Source organism: Brassica napus, chromosome C5 (genome assembly GCF_020379485.1).
Source record: "Brassica napus cultivar Da-Ae chromosome C5, Da-Ae, whole genome shotgun sequence".
NCBI lineage: Eukaryota > Viridiplantae > Streptophyta > Magnoliopsida > Brassicales > Brassicaceae > Brassica > Brassica napus.
The window spans coordinates 36,526,014-36,537,233 of record NC_063448.1 but is presented as its reverse complement, the minus strand read 5'-3'; positions in this window follow the sequence as shown (position 1 = coordinate 36,537,233).

Genomic DNA, 11,220 nt, shown 5'->3' with positions numbered 1-11,220 from the left:
CTCGAAATGAGTTCCTCGTAACCTACACGTAAATACCTTGAAAGAGTTTCCTCGCAAAATACATGTAACAACCACGAAACGATTTCCTCGTAAAATACTCGTAAACTTTTCCTCGTTATTTCCTCGCAAATGTTTCCTCGTAAAATAGTCGTTAATTGTTTCTCGTCATTTCCTCGTAAGGTTTCCACGTAAAGAGGTCGTACATTAGCTACGAATTTACTTCGTTTTTATTATTTTTACAAAATTTAAAAATATAATTAAAAAATAAATAAATTATTTAATTTAATAATAAATTAAAATTTAAAATAAAAATAAATCAAAATGAAAATATTTTATCTATAAATAAGTTTTGAATTTATATAATACAACAACCAAAAAAAAAACTAAGGGTCGTTCATCGCCCGGTAGAATTCATCACTCCTCCTCGTAACATCCGCCTCGTTATGTACGTCGGATGACTCGCCTTGAATGGGATGTTGTTGTCGCCTGTTCCTCAACATGGACTCCCATTCCGAATTTGTGGCCGCAATAACGTCCAAGAAACCCTCGACTCCACCCATACGAGATTTTGTCGCGGTCAACTCGTTACGCAGCTGAGCGGACTCTCTACGCAGCTCAGTGACTTCATCATCCCGTCGCTGACCATAAGACGATGTCGCTCTCGGAACATCGTTGACGGAACCAATACCCAACGTCCGTCCCTTTTTGAGTAATTTCTCATATATATATTATGTTAACACTATGTGCGCTCTTGCCATTAGCACTTTTTGATGCCAATAAGAAGAAGATTTTCTGTTTCGTGCTCATTATATCATGCAAACACTATTGACAAATGAATTCAAAACCTACTTTGTTACTAATACTAGTTCATCCATGTAATATCTTTTTTTTCATCAACATAAACAAACTGAATCTATATTGTGCTAGCCAAACCGGACTCTGTGTGACTGCATCCATTCATGTAATATCCTATTTGTTGTTTTCTGAAGGTCGAACTCTACTTTTTTATATTTGATTATTGTCAATGCTTAATGTAAACTATGTAATCTTCGTTTCTATATTCCATTTAGTCCAATTTTATTAGTCCAAATTTGCAATTTGTGTTAAAAATAATATATATGAAGAAGTTTAATTATTACTTAATCTAGATATGCGGCTTGCACGGAATGAATATGGTTTATATAAATATTTTTATGTATTATTACTTATTTTGCGTCCACTTATTTATTACAAATTAAATAATAATATATATGAATAGTTGAGAATCTAGTAATTATTACATATATAATTAAACAGGAGCGGCCACGTAAATTAAAAAACATTCTTATTTGTTTACAATAATGTATATTGTAAATAATTTTTGAAAAATCACTCTTATTGATAAATCACTACAAGAAAACATCACCTTAACGAGGGCGGTTTTCCTCGTTATTTCGTCGTAAAAGAGGCTTTACGACGAAATAGCGAGGAAGCGCGTTTGCTCGTTACTCGTCCGTCGTAACACATATTTCCTCGCTAATTCGTCGTAACTTAGCGAGGAATATATTTCGTCGTAAAGACGAAGTAGGGCGATTCGTCGTAAAGACCACGTCAATATTCCACGCAAAGACGTCGCTACAATTCCTCGTAAATACCTCGAAATGAGTTCCTCGTAACCTACACGTAAATACCTTGAAAGAGTTTCCTCGCAAAATACACGTAACAACCACGAAACGATTTCCTCGTAAAATACTCGTAAACTTTTCCTCGTTATTTCCTCGCAAATGTTTCCTCGTAAAATAGTCGTTAATTGTTTCTCGTCATTTCCTCGTAAGGTTTCCACGTAAAGAGGTCGTACATTAGCTACGAATTTACTTCGTTTTTATTATTTTTACAGAATTTAAAAATATAATTAAAAAATAATTAAATTATTTAATTTAATAATAAATTAAAATTTAAAATAAAAATAAATCAAAATGAAAATATTTTATATATAAATAAGTTTTGAATTTATATAATACAACAACCAAAAAAAAAACTAAGGGTCGTTCATCGCCCGGTAGAATTCATCACTCCTCCTCGTAACATCCGCCTCGTTATGTACGTCGGATGACTCGCCTTGAATGGGATGTTGTTGTCGCATGTTCCTCAACATGGACTCCCATTCCGGATTTGTGGCCGCAATAACGTCCAAGAAACCCTCGACTCCACCCATACGAGATTTTGTCGCGGTCAACTCGTTACGCAGCTGAGCGGACTCTCTACGCAGCTCAGTGACTTCATCATCCCGTCGCTGACCATAAGACGATGTCGCTCTCGGAACATCGTTGACGGAACCAATACCCAACGTCCGTCCCTTTTTTTTAGGGACAACCTTAAAAACAAAAAATAAATATTGTAAGTAAAAATTTAAAGTTAAATTAAATGAATAATAAAAAATTAATTTTTTTGAAAATTTACCTCCTCGTAAATCTTATCCACGTCAAGTGTGGATAAGGTGACGGGTAATCCGTCGGTAGACTGCTGGGTCAGCTGAGTCTGGCGGTCTTCAACCCGAGCAACTACGTCGTTGTAGATTTGCTCGGACTTGCCATCTACAAATACGCCCGCCTTGTTCTTGTGGGTCCTCTCGTAAAGTTCCATAAGAGAAGGGAGATGTCCCGTCTCTTTGGCCTAAAAAACAGTTAAGAAAGTTAGAATAAATTAATATATATATTAAAAAAATTATTTAATAAAATATTTAATTACCATTTCCAAACGGACACCGGCGTGGGGTTTTTGGCCCGTAGTGTGAAGCATCGGCCCGTTCCCGTGCTCATCGACCGTGTTACGGGAGTTAGAGCAAGCCTGGGCGATTCTAATGGAATCAGGAAGGCGCCAATAACGGATGAGGCCATCCCACACATCCGTGGTGAGCTCAGCGGGTTTGCCACGCTCATACCCCTTCACGATCCAGTCACCCTTCCAGTTGGAGACCGTGTCCAACAAGCGAACTTTCGCCTTCGCGTTAAACTTCTTCCTCACCCTCTCAGTGATCCCCAAGGCCCAAGTATATTTTTGCTGTTGGAAAAATAAATTAACAATTAGTTTTTTAGAAAGTATATATATAAATCATGAAAAAATTAAAGTATATATAATTAATTAATAGAAACTTACAGCGTAAATTTTGAACCACGTCTTTCTGACGTAGTGAGGCGTCTTACTCCAGTTTGGATGTGGCATGGAGAAGTAACCCTTGATCGTGTCGGTTACGTCCGATGCAAGACATCCGTCAACCCCCCACCTGGAAAATACAAATTTAAAATATAAATTATTTTTTAATGTTATAAAAGAAATTTAAACGAATTAAAAAAAATTAATGCAACATACCACAAAGTTCCGTCCGGTCGGTCTGGGTCGATGACTGGTAAACCTTCTCTGCCTGGCAGACTGAGAATGTCCTCTACAGTGTACTGCGAGTAAGGAGCACTCGGAGGCACCATCAAATCAGGATGAATATCGGCGGCCATCGGAGGTGCCATCGGAGGAGGCACAGGAGGAGGCATCGGAGGAGGCACATGAGGAGCCGATGGTGCAGTAGAAGAAGTAGACCCAGAGACTCTCTGAGTGTACTGAGTCTCGGGGACAGTCTCCTGGCCCGAAGAACTGGGAGCGGAAGAAGAGGCCGGGTCTAAACGACTACCCGGCTCACCGAAGATCTCTCTGTAATGGGCAGTAAGTCTTCCTTTTCGAACCTGGAAAAAAAATGAAAATTTTAAAATTAACATCAACAATATATTTCCCAACATTATCCACATAATCAACACTAAAAAACATAAAATCCGCAAACCTATCTAAATTCCCTATACTAACCACCTAATCTATCATAAACTAACCAAATTAGAGAGGAATCAGAGAGGCTAACCATTGCTACGAAATGGAGAGGAAGTAGAGAGGAAGTAGAGAGGAAGTAGAGAGGAAAGAAAGAGTGAGCGCTCGGGTGTATATATAAGATTACATATCGTCGCAAATTCCTCGTAAGTTTACGACGAAATAGCGAGCAGTTACAAAGGCCCGTCTTTTTTTTTACGAGGAAATTGCGAGGAATCACAAAGGCCCGTGTTTTTTTATACGAGGTATTAACGACGATTTACCTTACGAGGAATTAACGAGGCTTGCTTTCCTATAAATATACCCACAACTCTCACTCTCAAACCACACACAAACTCCCAAATCACACCTTATCTCAAATCACAATCCTCAAAAAAATCCTATTCAAATTATAAATATTTGAAAAAAATAGGAAAAGGAGAAGATATTAGAATTCATGTGGGCGAGACTTACGTATTATAATTGCTGGAAGTCTTGCCACATGTTAATCTGGTATTTCTCTCCTTTTCCTTTTTTTTTCAAGTTTGTACACTACGAGATATTTACGACGATTTGTACTTACGTGGAATTAACGGGTTTATGTATAAATCCGTTTACGTGGTCTTTACGACGATTTCTGCTTACGTGGAATTAACGAGTGTTTTGTTTAAATCATTTTACGTGGTAGTTACGACGATTTCATACTACGAGGACTTTACGACGATTTCTGCTTACGTGGAATTAACGAGTGTTTTGTTTAAATCATTTTACGTGGTAGTTACGACGATTTACTACGACGAACTTACGTGGAATTAACGAGTGTTATGTTTAAATCCCTAGAATCCGAAACCCGAAACCCCATACCCGAAACCCCATACCCGAAACCCCAAACCCCAACCCCCAAACCCGAAACCCGAAACCCAAACCCCCATCTTTAATTTTCTACTTCATATATTCCAAACCCCATATTTAATTTTAAGTTTCGTCGTTATTTTTAACGAGTGTTATGGTTAAATCCCTAGAACCCGAAACCCGAAACCCGAAACCCGAAATCCAAAACCCGAAACCCCAAACCCCGAACACCTAAACCCGAAACCCCAAACCCGAAACCAAAAACCCGAAACCCGAAACCCGAAATCCAAAACCCGAAACCCAAAACCCGAAACCCCAAACCCCCAACCCCAAAAACCCGAAACCCCAAACCCCAAACCCCATATTCCTTATTTTCTACTTCATATATTCCAAACCCCATATTTATTTTTAGGTTTCGTCGTTATTTCCTCGTTGTATTACGTTATATTTACGACGATTTCATCCTACGTGGTTTTTACGATGAATTCATCCTACGTGGTATTTACGACGATTTAGTCCTACGTGGAATTAACGAGTCCTTCGTCGTTATTTACTCGTTGGAAGAGGACTTTACGACGATTTAAGCTTACGTGGAATTAACGAGTGTTATGTTTAAATCCCTAGAATCCAAAACCCGAAACCCGAAACCCCAAACCCCATATTCCTTATTTTCTACTTCATATATTTCAAACCCCATCTTTATTTCCATTCCAAACCACAATTCCCACATTTGCTTATTCATAAAACAAACTCCCACATTACCTTATTCATAAAACAAACCCCACATTATCTTATTCATAAAACAAACTCCCTCATCTTATTCATAAAACAAATACATCAATCGGATACATCGACATTCTCGTCATCACTAGAAACATCATCATTTTCATTAAACTCGTCTTCAACAGCTTCGTCTGTGGCATCATCGGTAAGATCTTCGTACTCGTGATTATGCGGATCAATGAGAAGGATATCATCAATTTCTTGTTCAGGTTCCTCAACTTCATTTATCTGTTCTTCTTGCAATGGTGGTTCTTCTCCACTGATGATTCGTCCTCGAGGTGTAACTTTGATTACTGCTAACCAATTTATACCTGAATCTCTCATCCGAGGGTATGGAAGGAAGCTAACTTGGTCTGCTTGTGAAGCTAAGATGAAAGGCTCGAATTTGTTGTACCTTCGTCCACCGTTGACATCAACTACACCGAATTTGTTAGACCGAACACCTCTGTTGACGACGGGGTCGAACCATTCACATTTGAAGAGGACGCATTTCAGCTTCAGTATCCCTGGAAATTCGACTTCAATAATCTCCGTCAAGATCCCGTAGAAATCTGTTTCCCCTTTCACACATATTCCATAGTTACTGGTCGCCCGTTGTCTACCATAGTCATATGTATGAAAAGTATAGCCTCGTGTGAAATACATCTGTGATGTGGTGACCTTTACAAGTGGAGATTGAATTACTTCGTGTAACCACTTAGGATAATCTGCATCGTCGTCGTCATAATCAACCTGCAAAAATAAAGAGAATGTTAATGAAATACAGATAATGTATGAAAATTTTTTTAGTTAATACCTGATTCCGCAACCACTTAATGAAGTGTTGATCTTTCCTTTTGTCTACGTCACTTGTGGATATACCAGGAAATGTTTCTTCGACTTGAGAAACAAATAGGCTGTAAAATCACATTTTATAGGAATGAATCTCTCGCAATTATACAATTAATTATACTTATATGTGTTTCGAAGTGTCAATATATGTTACCTTTCAAAATAACGAATCAATGGATCTTCGCAATTGAGTAGAATATAGGTGTGTGCACTATGAGCGTCTTGTTCACTCGACCACCAAACCTCTTTAGACTTCCCACCGAGTCGCCCAATCTGGCTAAAGATGTCTGGAACACCAGCAACTGCATATGTTGGCGCAACACCACCATCATCATATCTTCTTGGAGCTCTTCTCCGTGTACGTACTTTTGACGCAAAGTAGTACGATGTGAAGTGAGAAACTTCTTCCGTCAAACTTCCAGCAATTATAGAACCTTCAACTTTGGCGAGGTTCTTTGCTTTTCCCTTCAAATATTTCATGGCTCGCTCATACTGATACATCCATCCGTAATGTACAGGTCCACGAAGCAATGCCTCATATGGGAGGTGGACAGCTAGATGCTCCATGACGTCAAAAAATCCGGGAGGAAATATCTTCTCCAAGTTGCACAATAAGATGGGAATGTTCTCCTGAAGCTGTTCCACAACTTCTTCTTTAAGAGTGCGTGTGCTCAGATCCCTGAAAAATGCTCCAATGCCTTTTATATTCAAAAAAAAATTAAACACATTGTTAGTCATATATTATTTTGTAAATTATTGTGATATAATACACTACGTACCTGCAAGTGCTTCATGTACGTTTGTTGGAAGTAGCTCCGCAAATGCAAAGGGCAGTAGTCGTTGCATAAATACATGACAATCATGACTCTTCATCCCGGAGAACTTTTGACCCTTTTCAACACATCTAGAGAGATTCGAAACATACCCATCGGGGAACTTCACTTCTGATGCCACCCAGTTGAACAACACCGACTTTTTTTCTGAAGATAATCTGAATATCGGAACGGGAACTTGTCCATTGCTTTTAATATGTAACTCGCTTCTTGAGCAAATATCCGGCAAGTCCAACCTCGATTTTATGTTGTCTTTTGTCTTCCCTGGGACATTCAATATTGTATTCATGATGTTCTCAAAGAAATTCTTCTCTATATGCATCACATCGAGGTTGTGGCGCAGAAGAAGATCCTTCCAATATGGCAACTCCCAAAATATACTCTTCTTGTGCCAGTTGTGATGAACACCGTAAGAATCTGGCATATTACGAGGGACATGCCAATTACCACCCCAACGAACTGTTTCGTTAGCTCCGTAGTAGTCGATTTGCGCTTCAATTTGTTCTCCAGTTAGATATGGAGGAGGAGTGTCTCTCACAACCCTTTTGTGCCTAAACAAATTCTTGTTTCTTCGGTAAGGATGGCCAATGGGAAGAAATCGACGGTGACAATCAAACCAACTTGTCTTCCTACCATTCTTCAGTTGAAACGCATCTGTCGTTCCATTACAATATGGACAAGCTAATCTCCCATGTGTAGTCCATCCAGACAACATCCCATAGGCAGGAAAATCACTTATGGTCCACAAAAGCATCGCTCGCATCGTAAAATTCGTCTTCGTTGAACAGTCATACGTCCTCACCCCTGTTGACCACAAATCCTTCAACTCTTTTATCAGTGGTTGTAGGAAAACATCCAGGGACCTTTTTGGATGGTTCGGACCAGGTATTAATATGGTCAAGAATAGTAACTCCCGTTGCATGCACATCTCCGGTGGCAGGTTGTATGGAGTAAGAAAGACTGGCCACAATGAATATTGTCTCCCTGACATTCCGAACGGACTAAATCCATCTGTGCATAATCCGAGATACACATTCCGGATATTGCTAGCGAAATCTGGATGTACTTTGTTGAAATGTTTCCAGGCTCTTGCATCTGATGGATGAGTCATCTCACCATCCGTCTGAGTATGCTCGGCATGCCATCTCATCTTTCCAGCAGTCTGCTCTGATTGATACAATCTTTTCAATCTATCTGTAATTGGTAGGTACCACATCCTTTGGTACGGTACCCTATTACGTCCCCGTCCTTGCGGCTTGAATCGTGGCTTCTTGCAGAATCGACATTCTTCTAGCTTCTCATCATCTCCCCAATAGATCATGCAGTTGTCGATGCAAACATCTATCATCTCCGAAGGCAACCCAAGACTATAAACCAGTTTCTGAATCTCATAATAAGAATCAGCAGACACATTGTCTTCCGGCAAGTACTCTTTAAACAAGTCCGCCCATTCGTTCATGCAACTTTCAGGTAGATTGTGATCAGTTTTAATATTCATCATTCTAGCAGCTAACGACAATTTAGAGAGACCTTCTCTACAACCACTGTAAAGTGGTTGATTCGCCGCGTTTAACATTTCGTAAAACTTTTTTGCATCTATATTAGGTTCTTCATCTTCATCATGAGCTACGAATGCATCAGCTACCATATCATGAACCCTATCATAATCTACCATCTCCTCCTGATGGTAACTATGTTCATTATGCAAATGATGATCAACCGGTTCTTTTTCCTGAAAATTGCTATTACTACTACTTGCTTCATTCTGATCATAATTAAAACCTTCTCCATGTTGAAACCAGATATAGTAATTTGCCGTGAAACCTCTATTTATTAAATGCTTCCAAACATTTTCACGATTTGCCAGTTTCGAATTGTTGCATTTCCGACAAGGACAGAACATCTTACCACTTTCTTGGGCGAGCGGTGTTGAATCTGCTTGATGCATAAATGTCTCCAGACCCGCAAGGTATTCTTTCGTCACTCTCCCGTTAGCATCTCTATGCATATACATCCACTTCCGCAACTCGTAAATAGTCCCGGAGCCAGCCATTTTTTTTCTTTCACGTTTTTTGTTGTTGGTGTGTTTAAAATGATGTTCAAACATCCATATTTATAGGAAAATTCGAATCTGGTAGTTGTAATTTTGCTATGAATTTACGACGAAAATTAATTAGGTGGGCAAAAAAAACGTGTAACACCTATAAAGTTGGTGGATTCAAAAATTTCCTCGCTAAATACACGTAAACTATTACCTCGTAAATACCACGCAAAGTTTACGTCGTATTTACGAGAAAATAGTGTTTCCTCGTAAAATACTCGTAAAATTACATCCACTTTACGACGAAACAGTTTTGTCGTTACGTTACGAGGAAATAACGATGACTTTAGTTTTTCACGTAAATTCGTCGTAAACTCGACGCAAATTTACGAGGAATGTTTTTCCTCGTTAATTTTCGTAGTTAAGCATGTGTTTTCTTGTAGTGAATAATTCAATTTAAATGGTATTAATATAGATATATTTTATTTTTAATTTGAATATCTATTAAATGATTTTTCTTTCTCATATGGTTTTATGATCATTTGTTGTGTTATAACAAAAAAAAACAAAATCATTGATCATGGAATTTTCAATGTGAGATGTCTAACAGTTATAGGAACTTATAACAGTTTTTTAAAATTCAAAATATAACATATAGAAAAAAAATCTAATATTTTTTTATGAATTATTATAAAATATTTATTATTCAATATCATTAACTATCATATTTATTATAAATCACATCTGTTCATTCCGTAGTGTTTATTTGTGAAAAGAATGAACAATTTTTTGTGATAAATAGATGGCCCATTATTTTATATACAATGACAGTTATATAGTATTTCAAGTAATTTATGCTCTTTTTAATATGGGATATGAAAAAATTTGTGATGTTAACACCAAAACATTATAGTCAATGTTACAAATTAAAAAAATATTTCTCAATTTATATATAATAAATTTTCCTCACATCATCGCTTTTATAACATGTAATATCATATAATAAATTAATTTATAAATATATTTCTAGAATATTATTTGAGAATTCAGTTTTTCACTATGAACGCTAATTTTCACAACGGTTAATTACAAAGCTAACCCTAATTAACTAAAAATATTAGTTTTGATTGCTATTAATAACAATTATTCATGTTTCTTTTTTCTTAATAAAATATGATGAAATTTTTATCTTAATTTTTCGTTTTTACTAAATCCCATAAATAATAAACATATATTTTTATATAAAAACGAATCTTGGTATTATTATTATTATTCCTAAAATAAGAATAATAAAGAAATATCTAAATAAATTTATAAAATATATACTTATTAAATATATATATACACTACAAGAAAACATATTTTTTACGAGGACGGTATTCGTTGTAAATTCGTCGTAATAGGGGCTTTACGACGAATTAACATCGATACGCGTTTCGTTGTTAAACGCTCGTCGTAACGGAGGTTTCGTCGTAAAGTCCTAGTTACGTTTACGAGGAAGTCAATTCCTCGTAAAGCGGAAGGAAACTATTCGTCGTAATGCCCTCGTAAATGACGATGTAAATACCTCGTAATAGTTCGTTGTAAAAGCCACGTAAGGCTTCCACGTAAAGTCGATGTAAATTTTACGAGGACTTTACAACGACTTCATGTAAATTCCTCGTAAACGTTACGAGGACTTAACGTGGAATTTTACAACGAATTTACATCTCCATATTTAAAATATTAATTAATTATAATAATTATATAAATTTTATAAAACAATAATTTTAAAATTTAAAATATTTGAAATAAAATTAAATATGAAACCAAATAATTTTTTTAAAAAAACTATAAATTCATTAATTAAATAGAATTTAAATTTTTTATACAAAACAAAAGAAATTAAAAAAGGAAACTAAAGGCCAACATCATGGTCATCGAAGTAGTTGGCTGAGGGGTTCGGGTCTGTAGACGTTCCTGCTTCGGGATCCGGCTGGCTCATCCCGAGAGCTGCTCGTCTCTCCGCCAAAGCTCTCTGCAAAGTTGGATTTCCCACCGCCATCACATCCA